Here is a 23,451-nt window from a genome sequence, read left to right as displayed (position 1 = left end):
TGGTATTTACCTTTTAACTATAAGAGAGAAGAAAAATCTCGTAAATCGTTGTGTTTCTGAGAAATTAAGTATTAGTAGAATAAACTGTCATTATGTAACTTTTAAAAATGTTTCTTTCTGAAAATCAAGATCACTAAATATCTGAATTATAAAAGAGATTAATATGAAAGATGGCTTTATGTCATTGACGGGGTGAAATTTCAAGTATTTTGATAGGATCATGATTTAATTATTGCGGCCTTTTAAAGATCTTGTCAAAGCTTCAGTTATTTCTATCTGTGGGTTCTGCCCTTAAACAGTGTGTTGATTAATTACGCATTTTGACTGCATGGGTTTTTGCTCACAGATGTGAAATGGTATTGTTTGTGTAATTCTCAGGGCTACTGTTAGAAATCATAAAATCAAAGAATGATTGGTGGAATCCAACTGTGTTGTGGTGTGATGACAGGTTCTGCAGTAGCAGAGCTCAGGGAAAATACTTCTCTATATGGCCTTCCCCAATTAAAATACAAAATCCTGTTGCCCCTTTCCCCTTCTACTCTTGCTCTGCTCATCTGTTCCTTTTCCTTTCCACGAAACCAACAGCAGCCTGGTAGCTTTATTAACTAGGTACTTTGGCCTCATGAGACAAGAAGCTCATCAAACTTCTCAAACTTGAAAACCTATCCAGTTATCAGCAATCCAGTGACAGTCACAAACGGTCTGTGCTTTGAATCACCACCAAGAAATGAAAAAGGTCCAAGTGACAAGTGCTTCAAGATGTTTCCTGCTTCATGCTTAATTACCTCAGATGATAAGTCTTCAAGGCATAAACAAGGAAACCTTTATACCAGAACATACTGTAGACAATCCAGGAAAACACTGTGGTGCAATAAGCTTTGAAGATAATTCTTTGCCCTTTGTTAATGCATTTTGAATTACAAACATGAGAATTCAGTTCTTCCAAATATGATGAAAAGGCCATAGTTCCTAGAGCAAAATTAGAATTATTTTTATGATTGTTTCTGTAATTAGGAGTTCCTGGAAGAAATAAAACAAATAATGATAGGCTTCAAAATCTCTAAATCCTTCTCTGCCTCTATAAACCATTCATATATTTTATGTACTACTTCTCGTAGAACATATTTGCAGATTGTATCACTTCAGACATTGTAATTAAAAGTAGATTGATTGTAAATGAGCCTTCTGTCGGCACAATCCTACACTTACATGGGAAGATTTTTGAGTGACCTGATAAAAGTATAGTGTTGCTGATGTTTCCTTGTATGTCCCATTTCATAATCCTTGGCACATAGCAAAAAATTCACCCCCTCAAAAAGGCTAAAAAAAAGTATAGAAATGAAAACAAGCATAATTAAGAATTCAGAAACCTCTGTGTAAATGGAAAACATATTTTATTAAAAGCAATAAAAAATTTGGGGGGTTTACTCTTGACTCTATTTTCTTTTAATATCTATTTTATAAGTTTTTAAAAATATAAATACAATAGGACTCTGCATTTTAACAGTGTGTTTTGGGTTGTAAATGGCATAAGGAAATAGTGGTTTTCGTAAATACAGGAACATTTAGAATTTCAGCAGCTTTAAAAATGTGTAGATGTGCATTATAAGTAAAAATGCTATTTGCTGATGTTCATTTTTAAATAACCAATTTAAAATCAGCAATTTAAAATGGTTATGGAGAAGTTGGATATTTAATTTCAAACTTTTCATCTAATTTTATTTTAAAAAATATAATTTGGTAAATTCTGTAATTCATCATAGTTATGCAGATGTTTCAGAGACAGTATTTTTAACTAGGAAAAATATTGAAAGTAATGTTTCTTCCTTTATATAATAACTCACGAAGAAAGAAAAGAGCTACATAATTCCCTCGCAAAAACAAAACAAGCAAATTCATGTATAACTTACTAGTTGATACTGAGACTCATGATTTTACTTTTTCTTAAAATTGCTCTCTTCCTTATTTAGGTGCTTTGGGAACTTTTGTTAGGACAAATAGTGTTAAAGGTTATTAGAATATACGTTTAATTAGGGAAGATTTTTTAAAAAATTAATGTGATGCCTGGGTGGCTCAGTCAGTTAAGCATCCGCCTTTGGCTCAGGTCATGATCCCAGAGTCCTGGGATCAAGTCCAACATCAGGCTCCTTACTCAGTGGGGAAACTACTTCTCTTTCTGCCTGCTACTGCCCCTGCTGTGCACGCGCGCTCTCTCTCCAACAAATAAATAAAATCTTTAAAAAAGAATAGCTAAATCAAAAAAATTAACAACAAAACCAGCTTCTCTAACCACAAACCTCGAAGTGGTCCCTCTTCCCTGAAGAACTTGAGCAGTCTGCTTGTCATCGGATATAACCTGGAATCAGGTTTAGATTAAGCTGACATACACTCCAGTCACTAACATTCTATTTGAGAAGCTTCTAAATACAATATCTAGGGGATTTGACCAAAAACTCAAATCCCTTTTTATGTGATTCTTCATAAGAAGCATCATTATTACTCTGATTTAAGAGCAAAACAGAACTTAGAAAAGCAGATTCAGGTCTCCCCAAAATTTTTAAAACAGTATAAATTATTTATCTGGGTTCATGTAAGTATCATCTACCATTGCCAGTGATTCTCGTCTTCTGATCATGAAGTGGATTGATTTATACTGTGCAACCCTCTTCTCTAGTTACATTATTCAAGTGAAGATTCTAGTTTTTTTGATAATGCCAGATATTTTCCCAAAGTGGTTGTACAAGTTGATATTCCTGTGAGAAACCTGTGGAAGTTCCTGTTGATAAACATACCTACATTTAGTCTTGTTTGACTTTTTGTTTTTGTCAGCATGAAATGACATTTGATCATTTATTTGCTAAAGAAGTTTAGTATCTTTTTATATGTTTCTTGGCCAACTCTGTTTCCCTTCTGTAAATGCATCTTTATGACTTTTGCCATTTTGTATTTCTGTTTCTTTCATCTACATTTATTTAAAGGAAAACTTTATATTGGCTAATCCTCAGTTTTTTATGTTAGAATATCATTCCCAGTTGTCTTTGTGGTCATTTTAGATGAACAGAATTCTTAATTTTAGTAGAGTCCAGTTCACTTGAGATTTTTATACTTTAAATGTTTCATTTAAAATATTCCTCTATATGTGGCACGTGGGTGGCTTAGTCAGCTAAGCATCTGCCTTCAGTTCTGGTCATGATGCCAGGGTCCTGGGATTGCCCCGGGGGCATCAGGCATTGGGCTTCCTGCTTATAGATGGATTAACTAACACTTTGGGGAGTCTGCTTCTTCCCCTCCCTCTCCCTGCTACTCCTGCTTATGTTCTCTCTTTCTCTCTTTCTATTTCTCCCTCAAATAAATAAAATCTCTAAAAAAAAAATTCTTTTATAGATTTATAGTCTCTTAAATTTTCTTCTAAGAATTTTAAAGTTTACTTTTTCATGCTTTTTCTCTTGCACATAAATCCATATTCCATCTGAAATTGATATGAATGTGCGGATTGACATGCTCTTTTTTTGTGGAAAACAATATATATTTTTGCCACATATCAATTTTTGTACATATTTTATTATTTATTTATTTATTTATTTTTAAAGATTTTATTTATTTATTTGACAGAGATCACAAGTAGGCAGAGAGAGGAGGAAGCAGGGTCCCTGCTGAGCAGAGAGCCCGATGCAGCGCTCAATCCCAGCACCCTGGGATCCTGACCTGAGCCGAAGGCAGAGGCTTTAACCCACTGAACCACCCAGGCATCCCTACATATTTTATTTACAGTCTCTCTTTTCTTCCATTGGTCAATATTATTAATAACACAGTATTTTAGTCCCATGGCTTTATAATAGATCTTGACATATGATATCATCCTTGTTTTTATTTTTCAAGGTTCTTGATTATTTTTGGCAATTTGCTCTTCCATCTCTTAAAAACTGTGACTTGAATAGCAGACCAATTATTGGAGAATTTTTATTTCCTATTATATAGACTTTTCCAGTTTATAAACATGGACTAGATCCAAAATGTATTTAGGTCTTCTTTTATAATTTACTATAAAATTTTTTATAATATTTTATATCATTTGTAAGATTTATTCCTTGGAATCTTAACTTTTGTTATATTAATGTAAATGGATATGGTTGGATGTTGAGGGAATTAAAGTAAATGATGTAAATCAGAGAGATACAGACATATACTATAAGATACCATTTATATTTGGAATTTTAATAAGTTGAACCTGTAAAAAATAAAATGGTAGTTACCAGGACCTACAGGTGGAGGGATTGAGGAGTGCTGTTTAAGGAAACAAACTTATAACTAATAGATAAATAAATGTTGAGAATCTAGGGCACAAGTGATTATAGTCAACAGTATTGCATCATAAACTTCAAAGTTGCTTAGAGGCTAGATTTTAATTATACTCACTACAAAGAAATAGTAATTATGTGCCATTATAGATGGATTAACTAACACTTTGGTGGTGATCATATTGTAACATATAGATGTATCAAATCAGGGCACCTCGGTGGCTCAGTGGGTTAAGCCTCTGCCTTTGGCTCAGATCATGATCTCAGGGTCCTGGGATCGAGCCCCGCATCTGGCTCTCTGTTCAGTGGGGAGCCTGCTTCCTCCTCTCTCTCTGCCTGTCTCTCTGCCTACTTGTGATCTCTGTCAAATAAATAAAATCTTAAAAAAATGTATCAAATCAACATTTTGTATAAGTTAAATGTACACAATGCTACATGTCAATATATCTCAGTAAAAACAAGAAAAATAATGTAAATGGACTATTACTTTTAATGGGTTGGTAAGACTATAAGAATTGAGCAGAGGAGTGATAGTCTATGAATTATATTTTAAAACAATAACTCTGACTGTTCCATGAATAGATAAAGCTAGGAGTGGGACAAATGTACATTAAGGAGAAGCTTTAGGAGGCTTTTGCTGTCCTCCAGGAAAAGATAGATGATGACTTGACTAGGAATGTAGGAATGGATGTAGAGAAAAGTAGGGATATTCTGGACTTATTTTGAGGTCAGCAACAAGAAGATATGGTGACTGGCTAGATATGTACTGTAGAAATAAAAGGATAGTGGTGGACTCCAAGGATTTTAGTTTGAGAAATGGAAAAGATGAGGTTGTCATTTTAGGAAATGAAGAAACTTGCAAGAGGAATAGGCTTGGATGGTGGGAACATACAGAACTCAATTTTGGAAATACAAGTCAGATTCCTCTTAAACATTTGAGTTGACATGTTGGGTAAGTAATTGGTTGTTAAGAGTATGGAGTTAAGGAGAGAAGCATGGGTTGGATATAAAAATTTGGAGGTCATCCAGATACAGGATTTTCTAAAGTCCTGAGGCTGGATTAGGTAAGACAAAAAGTTTAGTATAAATTGAAAAAACCCAACAAACCCTCTAAAGACTAGGCCTACCACACATCAGTATTTAGAGATGTGGTTGTGAGGAACAGCAGGCAAAAGCTATTGGTAAGGATCATTAGAGTTGTATTAGGAAAAATAATCAAGTATGATATACTGGAAGAAATATGAAAAAGTGTTTTAAGTAGAAATGTTTAAGCAACCCCTCATACATCAAATATGGTGAAGATGAAGATTATATCATTTTACTTAGCAACATGGAATTATTAGTGACCTTGACAAGAGAATTTTGGTGGAGTGGTAGTAATGAAAGCAAGACCCCAGAGCTCTCAAATAGCCAATCAGAGGAGAAAAATTGTGTCCGGCTTCAGGTAAACAATTTTTGGCCTGTTGGAAGACGAAACCAGGCAAGGGTGAGGCCGTAACACACTCAGTAGCTGATCAAGATACATAAGTGAACCAAGCCAAGACCAGTCAGATCTGCCAAACTGATCCCTGTCCAAACTTCCAGTCCTCTCCATTATGAGCTAAAATGAAGAAGAAGCGGAAGAGGAGGGAAGGAGGAGGAAACAGACAACAAAACCCTGGGATAATATGAAAAAAGAAGCACTCAGAAAACAATAAAAAGTTCTTGATATTAAAACTAGTACTAGAAATATAAGAAGAGCTAGAATATAAAAGTGAGGAAATCTCTTTGTAGAGGAAAAAAGACAACAATATAGAAAAAATAACTTTGAGGTAAGAAATTTCAAGGATTAAACTGAGAATTTCAATTCTAATGTGAACACAAATTTTGGAAAAAAGAAAAAAAAATTGAGTGTAGTAATTTATTGACGAGAAAAATTAAAAAAAAAAAAAAAAACATGTCCTAGCAACATGTTGACATTTTTATATCCAACCCATGCTTCTCTCCTTAACTCCATACTCTTAACAACCAATTACTTACCCAACATGTCAACTCCAATGTTTAAGAGGAATCTGACTTGTATTTCCAAAATTGATTCCCAGAACTGAAGGGCATGTGTTTCCATAGTAAAAGAGATTCCAGAAAAAAGAATTAAAAGCACATCATGATCCAATTTTAGAACATAAGAGACAAAAGACAAAGTCCTGTATTCATTTCTGGGGCAGCTATAAGAAATTATCACAAACTGAGTGACTTAAAAAACAATATATTGAGTGCAGTTGTGATGAACACCTAGTTTTGTATTTCAGTATTGAATCACTAAGTTTTATACCTGAAATTAATATTACACTGTATGTTAACTAACTGGAATTTAAGTCAAAACAAAACACACACACACACACACACACACACACACACACACACAGAAAGAAAAAAAAACAACGATGTATTTTATCTCAGCTTGCGAGGCTGGAAGTAGGAGATTGAAGGGGTTAGCAGAGCTGGTTCCTTCTGAGGGCTGTGCAGGAAGGATCTATTCCAGGCCTTCTTCTTGGCTTATAAATGACTGTCTTCTTCATGTCATCTTCCCTTTATGTGTGTTTGGCTCTGAGTCTTAATTTTCCTTTTTTTATGAGGACACCAATCATACTGGATTAAAGCCACACCTAGTTAACCTAAATAATTATGTCTATAAAAACCCTAATTCTAAATAAGGTCGTATTCTGAGGTGGTGAATTTTTCAATCTAAATATGAATTTTTCAATCTATAACAAACTTTACAGATTATATAGAAGGAACTGGATTTAGAATGACATTGGATGCAATAGACCTTCTAAGCTCTAAGGGAAAATGAATTTTAATCTAGAATTCTAGAGAGCCAACTAATAATTAAATGTAAAGGTGGAATAAAGACATCTTTAACATACAAGGACTCAAACGTTGACCTGTGCTGCCCCCTTCTTGGGAAGCCAGTGGTGCATGTGCTTAATAAAAAAGGTAGAGGGGCCTAAGTAAATTTACTGTGATGTAAATGAATCTGCAACTTCAGAATTCCTTCTGTGCACAGTTCCCTGGCAATGGATGGAAGGGGTCCTAGCAACATGTTGACATGATCAAATGATTTTGTAAATTTGGAAGAAATATAGTTTAACCAGTATTGGTTAAGATAGTAAAATTTCTTTCTATCGGTGTACTATAGCAGTAGACTGCAGGGATTTTGAAGATCCACTAAAAGAGAAGCTGTGTTTTGATTTGTATCGCCCTAATGGCTAATGATGATGAACATTTTTTCATGTGTCTGTCAGCCATTCGTATATCTCCTTTGGAGAAGTGTCTGTACATGTCTTCTGCCCATTTTTTGACATGATTATCTGTTTTGTGTGTGTTGAGTTTGAGGAGTTCTTTATAGATCTTGGATATCAGCGCTTTGTCTGTAGCATCATTTGCAAGTATCTTCTCCCATTCTGTGGGTTGCCTCTTTGTTTTGTTGACTGTTTCCTTTGCTGTGCAGAAGCTTTTGATCTTGAAGAGTCCCAAAAGTTCATTTTTGCTTTTGTTTCCTTTGCCTTTGGAGACATATCTTAAAAGAAGTTGCCGTGGCCAGTGTCAAAGAGGTTACTGCCTATGTTCTCCTCTAGGATTTTGATAGATTCCTGCCTCATGTTGAAGTCTTTTATCCCTTTTGAGTTTATCTTTGTGTATGGTGTAAGAGAATGGTTGAGTTTCATTCTTCTACACATAGCTGTCCAATTTTCCCAGCACCATTTATTGAAGAGACTGTCTTTTTTCCACTGTATATTTTTTCTTGCCTTGTCGAAGATTTTTTGACCATAGAGTTGAGGGTCCATATCTGGGCTCTCTACTCTGTTCCACTGGTCTATGTGTCTGTTTTTGTGCCAGTACCATGCCATCTGTACCCCAATATTCATAGCAGCAATGGCCACAGTTGCCAAACTGTGGAAAAAACCAAGACGTCCTTCAATGGACGAATGGATAAAGAAGATATGGTCCATATATACAATGGAGTGTTATGCCTCCATCAGAAAGGATGAATACCCAACCTTTGTATCAACATGGATGGGACTGGAAGAGATTATGCTGAGTGAAATAAATCAAGCAGATAGAGTCAATTATATGGTTTCACTTAATTGTGGAGCATAAGGAAAAACATGGAGGAAATTGGGAGATGGAGAGGAGAAGTGAGTTGGGGGAAATCAGAAGGGGAGACAAACCATGAGGGACTGTGGAATCTGAGAAACAAACTGAGGGTTTTGAAAGGAAGGGGGGTAGGAGGTTGGGTGAGACTGGTGGTGGGTATTATGGAGGGCATGTATTACATGGAGCACTGGGTGTGGTGCATAAACAAAGATTTTGTAACACTGAAAATAAAATAAAATGGAAAAAAAAAGCTGTGTTGAAGACACATTATTTTGTGTTTAGTAGGACATATTTATGAGGCTCATGTTATTTCCATATATAATTAAATATTTGCCAGCTGCAAAGTGTAAGAATAGCTTCTAATATTATCCCACCATTATGTGCCAATGTACTTGCCTAGGTGGTATAAAAGGTCAGAGTCAGAGTTTTATCACAGTAAGAATGTGCCCTTCTGTAGGTGACACCAGAAGGATCTAGGCAGGGAAAGATGGAGAAAGTGAAATTCACAGAGGCCACAAGTAGTTAGAGGAAAAATTGACCATTACATGTGTAAATTTTAAGCAAACACTTAGTTCTCATCAAAGCCTGGGAAACAAGGGACATTTTCTCTAGACAGGAACATACTGGTTAATATAAAATTATGATCATAAAGGCACCAACAATTTTTTGAAGGAAATAATACAAAAACAGAATTTATCTGAATTCCTGTATCTTGAGGGCATACATTTGTAGTCATGGCATATGCATAGTACCTCTGAGAGTAAAGTTGTGTTGGCTTACCACTTAGGATCTTGCCCTGACAAATTTTGGCAGTTCTAAATGAAAACTGACCTGTGAATGAAACCACCTTATGTCTTCAAACAATTGGAGGAAATAAGTCTCAAGTGACAAAACCTATACACCATTGTATATATGTCAATGTATATGTATGATATACATTTATGTCGCTCAGTGCAAGCTAGCCACAATTGGTAATGCATTTGAGTTTATGGGACAAGAAATGGGAAAGTCGTAAGGCAGTTATTATCTTCAGGAGAAACTAAAAGTTGTAGAAGAGGTATAATCAGAGAATCCCACTCTGTCTCCCTGTGAATATTATTTACCTAGTCAGAACATTGTAAGCACTGCCCACTGATTTAGTTAAAAATTATGATGTAACTGCCTTAGGAAGCTATAGGGACTGTCTATATGAGTCTGGTTGCTTGTGTGTCTGTCCGTTGAGTGTGAGTGGTCGGTAAAAGGAGCAAGTTCTCATCTTCCATTTAAAATATATAAAATTGAGTATTAAAAGATAGCAGTAGAAGAATGTTAAATACCTGAGGAAAGAGCTAAAGTGTGTTAGGGGCTGCTGCTGTGGAATAGGATTGATGGGTTAGAAAGAGAGGAGTGGGAAATGGCTGCATTTTGTTATAGACTTTGCAGTACTATTTGCCTTTTGAAAACGTTTATATACTTTTTTAAAAAAGATTTTATTTATTCATTTGACAGAGACACACATAGAGAGAGAGAGGGAACACAAGCAGTGGGAGTGAGAGAGGGAGAAACAGGCCTCTCACTGAGCAGGGAGCCCCATGCAGGACTTGATTCTAGGTCCCTGGGATCATGACCTGAGCCTAAGGCAAATGCTTAATAACTGAGCCACCCAAGTGCCCAACATGTTTATATACTTTTGATAAAAATAAAATGTAATTGAAAAATGGAATCAGTTTTAACTCATTTTAATAAAATGAGCCCTATCAGTTTTGTACTTTTTAGATTATTACTAAAATTGATTCGCATTTTATTTTTGCATTATATAATGCTGGTAGGATTACTCTTTCAAGGTGAAGGAATGATTAAATGAAACTAATTATTTCTCTGAAGAAAACCTAAATCCTTGATAAACCAAATGAGAATTGTGATAGAGCAGGCTGTTTGAATATCATTGCTTAGAGACAGTACTTTTTTAAAGGAAAGTAGGATTTAAATATTTATGAAATAGAGTTTTCTTTACTGTTTTGAAAAAAGAAATTATTAAAATTTTACTACCTTTGTAGAATCAATTCTTTCCTTTCCTTCTATACTAGGTAGGAAACAAATGAGTTTTACATTAATAAATCAGAATACATGAAAAACTAATTGCTTACAAAATATAGTTGTATCAAAAATATAGAAATAAAACAGCATTGTTGCTTAGCTTCCTAAATTTGAACTTATTACATATAATAAAATAAAGATTAAAAAGGCACCATGGCATTCATTCAGGTTTTGTATGAAGAAGCATTGCTTCTACTCTTGCATCCACATTTCACAAAGAAAGTATCAGAGGAAAAAAGCTTGCCTCACAGGCAAGGTTGAAAGCTTGGTTTCATTTTATTTCTTATCTTAATAGCAGGCTGCTGCTACAGATGGAAAAATATATGCTTCAGGAAGGTTGAACTTGCTACCTTTTGCAGGGTTGTTCATCTTTTCTAAAGGACAGTTATCAACTAAGCAAAAAAAGGAGGAAATAGCTATTCTGCTCGGCTTGTGATATTATAAATCTATGCTGGGTAGCTAAAAAAAAAGAAAAAGAAAAAAATCCAAGTATGAGAACTTAGAGTTTAAAAATTAAGAGAAAGGGGATAGTATTTTGGTTGAGAGGAGAGTTTCAGAGGTAAAACATGATGGTAGGCGTCCTTTAAAACGAGCCTCCCCCAAATCCTGACCTCTTGGTATTTAGGCTTTTGTGAAATCCTCTCTCCCTGAGTATGCACTGGACTTCTTGACTTTCTTCTAAACTGTAGAATATGGCATAAGTGATATGGCATTGCCTCCAAGATTGGGTTGTAAAATGCCTTTGGCTCCTGACTTGGTGTTTCTCTCACTCTCTGTTGGATTGCGCAGTCCGAAGAAACCAGTTGCCACATTTTAAGGCAGCTCTGGGGAGAGTCCCATGTGAGTAAATTTGGAGGCAGATCTTCTGAGACCTGCCAGTAGCCACACATGAGTTTATAAGAGTTCCTTCTCTAGTCAGTCCCTGACATGATCCCTGTACCAGCTAATACCATTATTGCAGGCTCTTGAAAAACGCTAATCAGAAACACCCAGCTGAGTCACTCCAGCCCGCCTGTTTGTGGTCTCTCAGTCTCTCTCTCAGATAAGAAAATAAAATCTTAAAACAAACAAACAAACAAATCACCCAGCTAAGTCACTCCCTGATTTCTAACCCATTGAAGGTATAAGCTAATAATATATATATATATATTTAGTTACTTGTTATGGAGCAATAAGTAATTAATACACAGACCATTATTCAAATCCCTGTTCAGAGACTTACTTTAAGTCTCAGATTTTATATTGTTAAAATGGGATAGCATGGTATGTATTTTGCTTGGTTGTTTTTGGGAGTTAGTGGGATAAATCATACTAATGACTCAGTATATGTAACTGCAATTATGGAGTATCCCTCCTTCCCAAAGAGCTATTATTTTTATTATCCATATAACTTTTGGTAAGATGTCTGAGAATCATATAGTTTAAATTCTTCTACTCTTATACTGAATATATGTCATCTTTTCAAAAGGTCACTAAACTATAATCCAACATATAATTTGCTTTTAATATTCATTAGGCCAATCAGTATCAATCCTCTCTGCCTTTCCATAGCCATTGGCTACTGTCCTTGGCCTCAGACTCAGTCCTATCCAACTACTGAACCAATTCTAATGAAAGCAGGCCATACATATATTAGCAGTTTCACAGTCTCCAATCAGCTAGGTTTAGAATCAACATTGAAGGCCTAGTCCCTGGACAAGATTAAGTTTGAGGTTTGAGGAGCAGTAACTTTTTAAACTGCAGAATTGTCCTTATTTTTTTTTTTTTTTAAGATTTTATTTATTGGACAGAGAGAGAGTACAAGTAGGCAGAGAGGTGGGGGGCGGGGGAAGCAGGTTCGCTCCTATGCAGAGAGCCCAATGGACCCTATGCTGGATCCCAGGACCCTGGGATCACGACCTGAGCTGAAGGCTCAGGCTCAGAGGCTTAACCCCCTGAGACACCCAGGCACCCCAGAATTGTCCTTATTTTTTTGTCTGCTTTTTCGCTGGTCTATGACTTACTGGTTTGTACAACATGCCAAGATGCCAGGCCTGAGGGCTATAAATCTAAGTTTGATCCCCCAGACTAGCCATGCTTTCTCCCATATTCCTACCACCAGCACGATTCTTGAATATTTCTTTTTCCATATGAGGAAAAAGAGAAATTCAGGATGAATTTCTGATGAGCTCTTAATTGGTTTATGTGGATTATGCAGCCACTTGTTAGAATTTTGATAACTCATGATGCAGATGAGTCTTACCATTTCCTCTGTTACTATTTCCTCAGAATAATAATTTCAGATCTATTAATGTCTCCTCTTCTGCCTCCATTTATCCTATTTATCAACACTATTCTCATTAAACCTTAATTCTATCTTTATCATAAGATTGAAAACATTACATTTTTACAAAAACAGTAATCTCCTAAAGTTTTATATATAGGACAATGTGCAGAGAAAATGGTGTCCAACAAAGAGGATAAAACATACTTTCCTAGTAAAAGTGAATTTATGTCTCCAGAGATTGATTTCCTTAAAGCACCTTTTATCACGTGCGCGCGCGCGCGCGCGCGCGCACACACACACACTTAATACAACCAGTTTCTGGCAACCCTAATTCAAAGCTGTGCACTTAAAGGAAGTATACTTCTAAAAATGATGATGACTGTTTATATCAATATGTAATGATGTGGAATTCAGATAAACTGTTACATTCTTCATAAAGACCATCTTGACCTTTAGAAAATGAAAAATGTTTCCTTTCTAATTTAACTGAAAATGAAAGGTTGATTTTACAATTCTTCAAGAATAGTAGACCCAAGGATATAAATCCAGAAGATTGGGAGGCACGGTAGTGGTGACGGATTGTCGCCAATGTAAAGTAAAATATCAGGACAATATTGTGATAAAAAATACTATACAAAAATTATAATCATTTTGCTCATACTTTTAAGGAAGTTAATCATTTCTAAGCTAGAATGATCAACTTATATAGTAGTAGATTAATTTGTTTAGATAAATATCTTCACTCAAGAGACCTAACACATTTTAGGAATGATGTGTCAGAGTATGATAAAATCAGCAATCTGCACTGATAGATTCTACCCTCATCTCGTTTTTTTCAGTAAGAATAGTACTATAAATTACACATTGTGACAATGAAGTAGGATGAATTTTAACGTGTAAATCCTGGTGCAGCTATCTCTGTTACAAAGCCATGCTAACAGATTTCACTTCCAAACCTGATTTTTAAGGTCTCTGAGTAATACTGTAGTGAACCCTCACTCAAAAGTAAACTTGAAAGTAATTTTAACCACTAATATTTAAACTGTTTATGAGTGATATGAAAGATGACTTTGATCCCAGCATTTAATGGCGATTCATCTTCTCTTAAAGATACTTTCTTTTCCCCTGCCATGCTATGATTGTCACCTTTGTTATTTTGTCAAAAAGCATTCCAGGAATTATGCTCAATAATAACTGCAGGGCGCAATTAACTAAAAGTGATTTTCTTCCCCTAAGAAGAGAGAGTGAAGAAATACACCTGGCCTCAGGGATATTTCTATACCTCTACCCTATAGGTAATCAAGAGTTTGCTTAATTATTATCATGAAATACCTCTAAATACTATTTGTATAGGTCTTCTTACAATCAATTACAGAGACAGTAAACTGCAGCACAATGTTTCCAAATTCAAGGGCAAGAAGTGTTTTGGGGTCAGAATATTTACGAAATGCTATGTACGATATCCCCTTGTTAGAGTTCATAGTTGTATTTGCATATAAAGTCTAAGAAGGACTTTATTAAAGAAACTCCTTTAACTTAGTATAATGTAGTGTTTTCTTAATTTAGTTAAGACCTCCCTCCTTTCTTTTTCAGTATACACCCACCATCCTCTCAAAAATTTGTGCAGAGAAGACTAAAATCTGTGTGGTAGGAATTATCCTCATTTCACAGATAAGGAAGTTGAGTTAAAATAATAACAGCTTCATCTAGAGATGCTTGTTAAGTTGTAACATTGCAATTTAAATATAGATCAACTGACTTACTACCCAGTTTTCTTTCTGTCACCCTAATTTGTCCTCCAGAATTGACTCAAAGACATAAGAAGTTTGCTTTATACATTTTTTCTTTTTAAATCCCAAATGTCAAGGTATTTCTGAAGAAAAACTAAATGAAGAAATACTAACTGCTAAGTTTCAATTACTATTGCCACTGATTGCCATACAACTCTGTGTGAATTTCTGAGGTTGAAGATGTCAAGAATAGAGGAGGATGCCAGACAAGGTGATAGGACAGGATGTAGATATTATCAGAACCCCAGATTTCTGCTCTTCTAATCCAAAATTAAGATTGAGCTGGTGTGACTATGAGACAGTTTCTCATTTTGTAGAAAAGTACTATTTGAAATATTGAACACAGGCAATAGTTTATAGTGAAAAGAATTCTAGGATTCATAGAACCTGGAATCCAGTGACTCCATTCCCTATATTCCGTGCAGACTTAAGTGGCTTACCATCTTGGAACTTTCAGGTCCTGCCTTTGTTGAATGGGGATAATACTAGATGTGTCCACCTTTCCTCTTAAAATTACGTAAAATTGTACTCATAAATGGTTGGCAAACCATTAAGTCTATTACAAAGAATATTAGAAATAGTAAACATTTAAAGTTATTTGTTGGGGTAGATTACAAAATTGACCACAATATCATGGATTATGTATGTTACATCAGATATTTTACCATACAGGATAGACAAAACTCATAGTATATTCTAAATCATGACAAACCATTATAGTGACTTTCTACTAAAAAATATTGATCCACATAATGTTCAGTATTAGTCACTGGGTATAGAGAGGATGCAACTCTTTCTCTTCACATGTAAGCAAAGTGACATTAAAGGCAAAAAAAAAAAAAAAAAAGACTCTTCTCCTGGTCAGCACTAAATAACAAATAATTGGCAAAGCTCTGGTTTCTTGAATGACAATGAAGCTTTTCTTTTATGCATTATGTGCTTCATATAACATGATTTGTAACTGGTAGCCTTTAAAAATTGTGTCATTGTATTTGGCATATCTACATTGATTTTTGTTTCTGATGTTTTAAGGTAGGCAAAGAAAGATGGTATAAATTGCAGTGTTTCTTTGTCAGTACTGTTTGAGCAGGACCAGTGGGCTTTTTGGCTTTTTGGAATGTGACATGTTTCCTTGATCTGTGAACTTATAGAAATACAAACTAGTATGTGGCAGGATGTAGTTGTCCTCAAGAGATACTCGATACAAAAGATGATCAAATAGGAGGAGTATTTTTTAGTATTATAAGTAATATTCTTCGTATTTGTCATAAAAAAGCCAGAGCATATGAGTACAGAAAAAACCTCATAGAAACTCCAAGTGAAAAATAAAAGTTATGACTGGGTATCACCAGTGTCAATCATTTTTGTCTCTAAAAGGGAAAACTGTCCCATCTAAATAGAAAAGCAGTGATCAGATTCTCCCTGTAGATGAACATCTTTTGTGTTTTTTTGCTAAGATAGAGTAGGGTGAAATTGAACATCTTCTGGAAGTTGTAGAAAAATCCAGGAAGAAACCCTTATTACTATGAATCCATACAGGCAATATATAACAACTACTTCTAATTAAAGAATAAAAAAGTTTGTGGAAAAATATTTTCTGATTAATATCTATTTCTTAGAGTTCATATATTTCTTCATTTCACAGGTATTTATTGAGGCCCCACTATGTTCCAAGTACTCCTTTTGTCTCTATGAACACACATCAGAGAACCAAATAGAAATCCTTTTCCTCAAGTTCTCACAATCTGCTAAATATTTCATTCTTTGACTTATAAAAAGAACCAATTAATTGGTTTGTGAATAATTAAAAAGATGAATTTCCTCTAATCTTTTACTTTAAAATTACCTTAAAACAATGGCTTTGTATAAACATTTGATATAACTATTGTATTCCTGTGTTGTATAACTTGAATTATAACCTGTGGTTGTGGCAGCACCATTAAAACTTTGTTACATATATAGAGATTGTGTATCCATAGACACAATCTTAGATATATAACCAAGAAATAACCCAGGTGCAGAGTTGCACCTGTGTCTACTTCTGTATCTACATCTCTATCTATATTTATATCTGGATAGATAAGTAGATACAGACATAGATAAAGGTAAAAGTGTCGATATAGAGACAGAGATATCAATTACTTTGCCAAAAAGGTGTAAAACTCTAACATAATCTATTTTATTCAATAGAATTTTATCTGTCCCCCAGTATATATGAGGCATTAGTCAAAGCATTGTGAGGGTTTAGTTACATTAAGACTATATGACCTTAAGAAATGTAAGGCCTAAAAGATGAAATCAGACTTATATACTAAGTAAAGGGTGGAGACAAGCTATTACATAATAAATGCTATATAAATTCTATAGTTGAGATGAGCCCAGGGGATAAAGGGATTATTGATTCTGGTTCAAGACACTGGGAAAGGCTTAATAATTGAGCAGGCTATTTATTAAGCTTAAAATATCCAAACACTTCAGTCTAACACAATTTTATTAGATCTTTACCAGAAGGATCTAAAGTCCTTGAAAGAACTTAGCTCTAATTAAATATATCCAAATCCAGTTTCAGATTCTTTCGCTGGGCCTTGATGTTGAAAGTGAATGTTCAATTGAAGGTAACTTTCAGTTCACCTTCTGAAGTCAGTACAAAAAGAAATGAGGTTTTCTCTAATGGTTAATGACTTCTCTGTCTGCCTCTGAGACATTTAAAGGTTGTAGACAATCAGCAGTCCCACGCTGTTGTTTTTTAAGTGAATCTGAGTAATCTTGGCTGAGGAAAAAAAGCAGGGTAATTTTAAGAAGGATATAGAGAAAGAAAGGTACCCATCTACACCTGAAAAAAATATTTTTATGTAATTTATTTTCCTAGTGTGTTATGAAAGCAGAGAGTGCTTATCTTTATCCTCTCCTGAGTGGAGAGCTAGCCAGCTGAGTCCAGTGATCCCTTCATATGCACAAGCTAGTTGTTCATAGTTTCAGTTTTCTGGGTACAAATAAAAATGGTAACACTTGTACTAAGTTATTACATTCTCCACCATTTTTTTCTAGAGCAGCCTTCTCATAGTCAATGTTTTCACATGATTAGATTGAGGTTATGCATTTTTTTGGTAAGAATATCACAGAAGTGTCCTTCTCTGTGCATTGTATTGGGGGTACCGAATGTTAGATATCATATTTGGTGATATTAACTTTGATCACTTGTTTGATGTGATATATGCCAGGTTTATACACTGTAAAGTTATCACTTTTTTCAGTCTGTATTGATAAGTACCTTGGGGATGTTAATCTGACATTTCATTCATTCATTCATTCATTCATTCATAGTTTTAAGTTTTTAAGTTCTAGTTACTTAACATACAGTGTAATATTAGTTTCAGGTGTAGAATTTAGTGATTTATCACTTACATACAACACCCACTGATCTTCACAACCAGTACCCTCCTTAATACCCATCACCCATTTAACCCATCATCTTACATCTTTTTTATTCTTACCCAATATTTCTTTGTATATAGATACCGCATCTTCTTTATCCATTCATCAGTCATTGGACATTTGGGCTCTTTCCATTAATTTGACTATTCTTGATAATGTTGCTATAAGCATTAGGGTGCACGTATCCCTCCAAATCACTGTTTTTATCTTTTGGGTAAATACCTAGTTGTGTAATTGCTAATGTGTAGGGTGGTAGTTCTATTTTTAACCTTTTGAGGAACCTCCATACTATTTTCCAGAGTGGCTCCACCATTCTGCATTCCCACCAATAGTGTAAGTGTAATATTCTTGTTCCCTGTGTTGTGAATTTTAGCCATTCTGACAGATGTGAGGTGATCTCTCATGGTTTTGATTTATATTTCGCTGATGATGAGTGATATTGAGCATCTTTTCATGTGTCTGTTAGCCATCTGGATGTCTTTGGAAAAATGTCTAGTTATGTCTTCTGCCTATTTTTTAAATGGGTCGGTTTTTTGGGTGTTGAGTTTGATAAGATCTTTATAGATGTTGGATACTAGCCCTTTATCAGATATGTCATTTACAAATATCTTCTCCCATTCTGAAGGTTGCCTTTTAGTTTTGTTGATTGTTCCCTTCACTGTGTCTTTTATTTTGATGAAGTCCCAATAGTTCATTTTTGCTTTTGTTTCCCTTGCCTCCAGAGAGACTTTAAAAATATCATATATCCTATTTCTTCTCAAATGTTTGCATAATAATTTTAGAATGAAATCTTGGCCCCCAAATTTATTACAGTAGATTTTCATGGAAATTTTTTATTTTTTCCTTTCTTCTACATTTATTAATTTGATTTATTCTGTAAGGAAGAGCTGTCTCTTCTCCTTATATTTATTTACTTATTCAATGATTCTTTTATGTCAGCTTGACAGATGGCTGTTTATTTTATTCTACAGGTTATAATCTAATACCATTGTTGTTTATGTTGTTGCTCAGATTGTTCCAGTTTGACCATTGGAGCTCTTTTGTATGGTCTTCCGTGCCCTTTAAATGTGTTCCCCTTTTTAAAAAAATCATTTACTCTTTTTTTAAAAAAAATTAAAGTATAATTAACATACATCTTAGTTTCTACTACATCTTAGTTTCAGGTGTAAAACATACTGATTAAATAATTTCTTACATTAGCCAGTGCTAACCACCTTTTTATGAGTACTTCCTTACTTTTTGTACTTTTCCTACTACTTTATAGGATGCTCCAGACTAATTTTGTATTTTTCCCTCCCTAGACCTGTAATCAAACACTTTTCCAGGAATCCTGAATTCTTTTTTATTGGAAGTGCTATTTAAACACTAAGGTCTGAATGCTTCATGAACTTCTACTACTGCAGTGTCCTTATTTCTAGAATTTTAGCAGACTAAGCTTAAATTAAGTACACATGTAAAGAAAAAGATCTGTATTATTTATATTTATTTAATTTTTAAATTTTTATATTTTTATTATATTATATATTATTATATATTTTTATATATTTATATTTATTATATTTATTTTGTTTATATTTTTATTTATTTAATATCTGTATGTATATAAAAAACTATGAGTTCATAATGATACTTCCACCTACAATTCAACATCACATTTCTGTCTAGGTTTTTCCTTTCAATTTTTGTAAATTTTTTTTCTCTAACATTGAGACATCAGGCTCTCATTGACTGCAATAAATTTACTTATTTGTTCAACCTTATTACACACACAAATTAATTTCATAATTTCTAACCTTTATACATTTGAGAAAAAAATTAACTAATTAGAGCAGAATATTTGCCTGCTGTTTCTTTCATCTTTAGAATTAAAATAATGCTGGTCAAAATACTGTTTTCCAAAGTAACTCAAGTTAGCTTTTTCTTTCCCACTCTTCATTGTGTTTATGTTACTCATTTGCAACACATTTAAGTTCGTATATCACAGTTTATATTTGATTTGGGTTCTTATTTTTTTATTAACATAGAGTAAAAATCACTCTTTGAGGTGTACAGCTTTATGGATTTCAACAAATTCATGGAGTCTTGTATTCACCAATATAGTTATGATACAAAACAGTTCCATTATAGTGACCCTCAAAATTCCCTTATAGTTAACTACTTTTTTCTATAATTCCTGAAAACTATTGATCTGTTTTAGGTCTCTATAATTTTGCCTTTTCCAAAGCTGTCATATGAATATAAACATATGAAATGTAGATGAGTGGTTCTCGATGAGAGACAATTTTGTGTTCAAACGGACATTTGGGAATGTCTGGAGATATTTTTGTTTATTAAGTCTGGTAGGGGGTGGTGCTACTGGCCTCTAGTGGATAGAGGTCAGAGATACTGCTGAATATCTCACAGTGCACAAAGAATAGCATGGCCCAACATGTCAATAGCGCCAAAATTGAGAAACCCTATTGTAGATATTTGGATCTGGCTTATTTCACTTAGGAAAATGTGTTTCAGATTCATCATATTGTGTGAATCAATAGTTTTTCCTCTAGTTTTCTGCTTAGCATTATGTTGTGAACAATATCTCACATACCTTGTTTATCCATTCCCAGGGGAAGAACACCTTTGTTATCATTTTTGGCAATTATAGGTAAAGCTGTTACAAATATTTATACGCAGCTTCTGTGTGAACATGAGTTTCATTTCTCTTTGTCAGAAGATGGTTTTTATTGTTTCTCCCAGTCTGTGTCTTGTCTTTGCACTACTCTTAATGGTTTCTTTAGTAAAGCAAAATATTTTAATTTTTATAAGGTCTAATTTTTATGGATCATGTATTGTTGTCTTATCTAAACATTCTTGACCAAAATCAAGCTTTTACAGGTTTTTCTTGTATTTTTATCTGTAAGTTGTATAGTTTTATTTTTTACATTTGGTTTATGATCCATTTCAGATCAACTTCATAAGGTTTGAAGCATGGGTTTAGGTTTCTTTTTGTACATATGAACATCCAGTTGGTCAAGCTCTAGTTGTTGAAAAGACTATCCTTTCTCTATTGAAATAGCTTTCTCAAAAAATCAGTTGATGTAAGTTGTATAGTTTTATTTTTTACATTTGGTTTATGATCCGTTTCAGATCAACTTTATAAGGTTTGAAGCATGGGTTTAGGTTTCTTTTTGTACATATGAACATATAGTTGCTCAAGCTCCAGTTGTTGAAAAGACCATTCTTTCTCTATTGAAATAGTTTTATCAAAAAGTCAGTTGATGAAAAAAAAAAGTCAGTTGATGAAAATCATACATTTAAAGTGACAGTTGATTACATTTCTGTGGGTCTATTTCTGGGCTCCCTGTTCTGTTCCACTGATCTATGTATCTGTCCTTTATATCATCCTGTCTTGATTATTGTAGCTTTATAGTACATCTTTGTCGCGGCCGGCGCAACAACTCGACCAGGGTCGAGAGGGTAAGAGGATGGTGAGACAAAGACGAGGCATAAAGAGATGGGGACAGGAGGGACACAGTGGATGATGTCCAAGCAGTGCCAACTTTATTATGAAGTGTGCACGATTATATAGAAAGCAGAAACATTTAGGGGAGACTAACTGCCCACCACATACCAAAAATAGTTTCTCCAGGCTCCTGTTTACCAGTTCCCTTAGGTCAAACACGCAGACATCCTGCTGCCAGCATGTTGCTTACTTATAGATAAGTTCCCTATAGATGAAGGGACTGAAAAAGGGTGCCCAATGCATTTTACGGCCCATGCAAGAACAGCAAGATCCAGGCATGGATTTAGGACTTAGGCCTGCATTGTCCTATTCCTGATTAACCCCAGTGGGTAGTCACGTAGGCGACCATGAGACTCATAGCACAGACCCTTTCTCAGCGCTACTCAACCTTTCCATTGCTGAGGTTGCTTAACCCCTTCATGTCTGGGAGGCGCAAGTCAGGGCCTGGTTTGGCTCATATCTCAAGCTTCTGCGTGGCTTCTCACACATCTTGATGTCTACTTTTACGAGATTTCTAAACTTACTTCTTTTTTTTTTTAAATTTTATTTTTTAAAACATATATTTTTATCCCCAGGAGTACAGGTCTGTGAATCACCAGGTTTATACACTTCACAGCACTCACCATAGCACATACCCTCCCCGATGTCCATAACCCCACCCCCCTCTCCCTCCCCCCCTCCCCCCAGCAACCCTCAGTTTGTTTTGTGAGATTAAGAGTCATTTATGGTTTGTCTCCCTCCCAATCCCATCTTGTTTCATTTACTCTTCTTCTACCCCATTAACCCCCCCATGTTGCATCTCCTCTCCCTCATATCAGGGAGATCATATGTTAGTTGTCTTTCTCCGATTGGCTTATTTCGCCAACCATGATACCCTCTAGTTCCATCCACGTTGTCGCGAATGGCAAGATTTCATTTCTTTTGATGGCTGCATAGTATTCCATTGTGTATATATACCACTTCTTCTTTATCCATTCGTCTGTTGATGGACATCTAGGTTCTTTCCATAGTTTGGCTATTGTAGACATTGCTGCTATAAACATTCGGGTGCACGTGCCCCTTCGGATCACTACGTTTGTATCTTTAGGGTAAATACCCAGCAGTGCAATTGCTGGGTCATAGGGTAGTTCTATTTTCAACATTTTGAGGAACCTCCATGCTGTTTTCCAGAGTGGTTGCACCAGCTTGCATTCCCACCAACAGTGTAGGAGGGTTCCCCTTTCTCCGCATCCTTGCCACCATCTGTCATTTCCTGACTTGTTAATTTTAGCCATTCTGACCGGTGTGAGGTGATATCTCATTGTGGTTTTGATTTGTATTTCCCTGATGCCGAGTGATATGGAGCATTTTTTCATGTGTCTGTTGGCCATCTGGATGTCTTCTTTGCAGAAAAGTCTGTTCACGTCTTCTGCCCATTTCTTGATTGGATTATTTGTTCTTTGGGTGTTGAGTTTGCTAAGTTCTTTATAGATTTTGGACACTAGCCCTTTATCTGATATGTCGTTTGCAAATATCTTCTCCCGTTCTGTCAGTTGTCTTTTGGTTTTGTTAACTGTTTCCTTTGCTGTGCAAAAGCTTTTGATCTTGATGAAATCCCAATAGTTCATTTTTGCCCTTGCTTCCCTTGCCTTTGGCGATGTTCCTAGGAAGATGTTGCTGCGGCTGAGGTCAAAGAGGTTGCTGCCTGTGTTCTCCTCAAGGATGTTGATGGATTCCTTTCTCACATTGAGGTCCTTCATCCATTTTGAGTCTATTTTCGTGTGTGGTGTAAGGAAATGGTCCAATTTCATTTTTCTGCACGTGGCTGTCCAATTTTCCCAACACCATTTGTTGAAGAGGCTGTCTTTTTTCCATTGGACATTCTTTCCTGCTTTGTCGAAGATTAGTTGACCATAGAGTTGAGGGTCTATTTCTGGGCTCTCTATTCTGTTCCATTAATCTATGTGT

The sequence above is a fragment of the Lontra canadensis genome, unplaced genomic scaffold (assembly GCF_010015895.1).
Source record: "Lontra canadensis isolate GAN:19392208 unplaced genomic scaffold, GSC_riverotter_1.0 scaffold42, whole genome shotgun sequence".
NCBI classification, from domain to species: domain Eukaryota; kingdom Metazoa; phylum Chordata; class Mammalia; order Carnivora; family Mustelidae; genus Lontra; species Lontra canadensis.
Note: the sequence above shows the minus strand (reverse complement) of the source record.